General features: G+C 46.7%; 1 pseudogene; it reads right to left on the bottom strand.

The window, feature by feature from the left end:
* Positions 1-2,546: 2,546 nt before the first annotated feature.
* Positions 2,547-3,021, bottom strand: LOC138378874 (GRIP1-associated protein 1 pseudogene; annotated as a pseudogene).
* Positions 3,022-3,941: the final 920 nt, after the last annotated feature.

The following is a 3,941-nucleotide window of genomic DNA, read 5'->3' as shown; positions in this document are numbered from 1 at the left end:
ATGCTGATGTTATCTTACCTGTAAGCGTAATGCACTTAGAACAGTGCCCAGGACAGAGTAAGCATCCAGTAAATGTTAGCTCTTATTTAATTAACACTTAGCTTTGTTCAGGCTGGTGTAACAAGTATATCATAAACTTAAATAACAAACATTTATTTCTCCCAGTTCTGGAGGCTGGGAAGTCCAAGATCAAGGCACTAGCAGATTCAGTGTCTGATGAGGGCCTGCTTTCTGGTTCTTGCTGTGTCCTCACATGGTAGAAGGAGCAAGGGATCTCTGTTGGGCCTCTTTTATAAGGGCACTCATCCCATTCATTAGGGCTCAGCCTTAATGATCTAATCACCTTCCAAAGGCCCCGCCTCCTAATACCATCACCTTGGGAGGAGACACAAACATTCAGAATATAGCAACATTCTGCACTTTAGGGGTTACTGCATGTGCCTTGCCAATCTCCAACTTAACTTGGAATCATGAGACTCTTCCTAGATCTGTAAAAAACATTAGAGGTCATTGAATCAGATCGTTTCTTGTATATGTTAGCCAAATTGGGGCAAAGAAAAATCCGTTGACTTTCCTAACATCGGGAGCTAAAACCGCTCATTTTTTAAATTGTACATGTTTTGAGTGCCTATTATGTGCCAGGCACTGTGTTAAGCAATGGAGAAACAGAGATGAGCAAGACGCAAATCTCTGACCTCTAGTTCCATACAGTCTGTTGGATAAGACAGAAATGTAAATCATAGAGTGCTACATGTTATTAGAGATGTGGATACAAAGTGTCGAGGTGACAGCTGTCCTTGGAGAGATCAAGGAAGGCTTCCCAGAGGAGGAGACACTTGAGCTGGGAGTTGCAGGCTCAAGAATGGAATATGCAAAGGTGGAGCATAAGGGGCAAGAGGGAGCATTGAAGATGAGGTCGTCATCCCTAATTGCCCATGCTGGGCCAGCTGCCCCTCACCTCTGTCCCCATGGCTCTAGCATGGCACTACACACTATTTTAGGCATGATTCTGCCAGGAGACTGGGAGCTCTGTGCCCAGTCCAAGCTCATCAGTTTCCAGTACAGCTCTTAGCCCAGGGTTAGAGTAGCCAGATTTAACAAATAAAAGCATAGGCTACCCAATTAAATTTGAATTCCAGATAAACTATAACTATTTTTAATATAAGTATGCCCCAAGTATACGCATGGGACATACTTATACTTTAAAAATGTATTGTTTATTTGAAGTTTGAATTGAACTCAACATCCCATATTTCATTTAGAGTAAATGCTCAACAAATATTTATGGGAGTAAAGGAGTGAGAGAGGAAGGAAGGAAAGAAGAAAGAAGGGAAAAGAAGGAATCAGTTCATCCTTTGGTGAACAGGAAGAGTTGCAGGTTTAAAGAGAGTGGTAGATTTGTCAAGACCTAGAAACCACACACAATCTGGCCTTAACATAACTTCTATTTTCAGTTCTATATAGTACAAGGTAAACAGTTGTTTCCCCCTTTTTTTGTTAAAAAGTCTGCCCTCATGTGGTAGGAAAGAAGTATTAGGCCAGAAGCCGTAATTCTGGTCTTTCAGTTCATTGGGGCAAAAAGCTCCATTGAGGCCAGTGATCTGGAAAGCAACATACGATGCTAGGAGTTTGTTTGTTTGTTTGTTTGTTTGTTTTGGTGGGGGACGGGGAGGAAAGAACAAAAGCTGAATAGGCTCCATGTGTCAGATACCAGGAGAATACTGTTAACCTAGACTTTAAAAATTGTTCAAAACACATTTGTAACTTTGTGCAAGCCAGCATCATCTCAATTTCCAAGCTGTTCTGGCCAGAAAATATGCTAAGATACTGTGCCTAAAATTCATGAAGTAGAATATTTAACTTGAGGCACACTTTATAAACTGTAAAGTACTATTTAAATGTTAACTAAAAAGCCACCGTGGTGACCTTGGATGTGAAGAAAGCCTGGTTTGGACGCCTCTTCTAGTCATTTACTACCCCAAGCCTCAGGGTGAATCCGCCATTTCCCAGGTAGCCAGGTAGTGTTCCCTCAACCAATGGAGGCTGCTCATTCTCCCCAACCACGAGAAGAAATGAGGTTGCCATCTGCCTCAGCTCCAAACCTCACACGCTGCCACATCCTGGGTGACTCCAAAGCCTATGTGGACACACATACCCCCCAAAACATAGGCCTCACAATTCCCTTTTCTTTTTCTTTCTTTTTTGTGGTGTAGGTGGGCCCATCTGGCCAGATGGGATTTTGGCTGCACAGCCTTTATACATACACACGTTGCTGGAACACTGAACATGGACTGCACCCCTCCCCAACATCCCCAATACCAAATGCAGACTATCCAGGCTCCAGACATAAATTCAAAAATAAGATAAAATTAAAAAGAGCTGGTCTCTGGGAGGGAGAGCTCATGCAGAAATAAAGGCAGAAGACTTTGGGAGCCAGGGCCAAGAAAGAGGAGAAGTTCTTGTCCCTTCCCTCAGGATCCCCAGTGCCTCGGGGCCCCTGCCCTAAGATGGGATCATAAACATCAGCCATCGGGCATCCAGACCCTTTAATGTCCAGTCTCCCAATCTATCCGATGTTGGCTCCGGCCCCCACTTCCCCGCCACAGCCCAAAGGAATGGCGTCCTGGGGGTGGGAAGGGGAGGAAGTGGGTGAAGTCTGCAGGTCTATAGCTGGTTTGTCCTGGCTCTAGGTCTGGATCAGGAGACTCCACGCACTCCTTGCTGAGCAACACAACTTCCCGGGACAGAACTTCCATGTCCTTGTGCAAGTGAATATTCTTGGTGAGCTGCTCCTCCAGCATGTTCTACAGCTTCTTGTTCATCTCCCGAAGGTTCTCGTTGCCTGGCTTCACTAGGTCTCTCAGGTCTGACCAGCCCGCTGCAGTCTGGGTGAGCTGCTGCCACAGACGCATCGATCTGGCTGTCCATGGCAGAGGTCTCAATGATGACACTCTTCCGGCAGAGGTCCTCTGCCATGGAGGCGCCGCTCACCTCCAGGTGCTTCACCTTCTCCTCCAGCATCCTCAAAATTCCCTTTTCTCCTCACCTCCAGGGCCTCATGCTCAACCTCATACCACATGCCCACGGACATAACTTTGGCTTTGCCATCTCTGGGCACACTTCCTCCAAAATCTCACTCTCAGACCTGACCACAGCTTTCTGCTCTTCCTACTTTCCCAATGAATCTATTCCTTAAACCTCCAGCAGATTCCCAGAACTGTGAGCAGTCCCTATTTGTCCAGCCTTTCCACTTGCATCTGACTTCGCATCCCTCCCTCAGCCTGGACTCCCTGTGTGACCCCTTGAATTGCTTCTGCTCCAGCACCCGAACTCCTCAGCCTTCTATCCCTCAACTGGGCCTGGCCCTTGACTCTGCTTCAGTGTGACCATCTGTATACTCCTCCTCCAGGAGCTGGGGAGGCCACAGCTGAAGCAAAGGGCACAGGTAGGCAGACTGAAGCCAGTCCGCAGTCACGATAGCCCATCTCGGCTCAGCCCTGAGAGCGTTCCGTCAGTTCTTTTACCTTATTCAGCTTAACCAGCTACCTTTCCTTTTCCATTGCTCAGCTATTCCAAACTTTCTATGCCCCTGAGTACCTCAGCTTCTTCATCTAGAGACTGGGGTGATACCTATTCTGAGGGTTGTTGTGAAGAATAACTGAAGTGTGTACATAAATGGCCTGGCACGTTGCCAATCATTGATAGGCATGCCTCATTTATTGTTAATTTCCTCTAGCACCCAACATGCTCTGCACTCCTCTCACTCTAAACAAATGACGTTACTTCACAGACAAAAGAGAAAGCATCAGGTGTAAGAGAGGTGGGGAGCCAGACCCTTCTCTACCTCCAAACTTGACTGATCCACCGCCACCTGTACTAACTTGCCTCTGGTCTCAGGGCATGAGGGGCCACTCTTCTCTTCCCAGGCTAGTCCCGCCTCC

Source organism: Eulemur rufifrons, chromosome 30 (genome assembly GCF_041146395.1).
Source record: "Eulemur rufifrons isolate Redbay chromosome 30, OSU_ERuf_1, whole genome shotgun sequence".
Lineage (NCBI taxonomy): Eukaryota > Metazoa > Chordata > Mammalia > Primates > Lemuridae > Eulemur > Eulemur rufifrons.
Note: the sequence above shows the minus strand (reverse complement) of the source record. Positions and strands in the feature narration are given on the sequence as shown.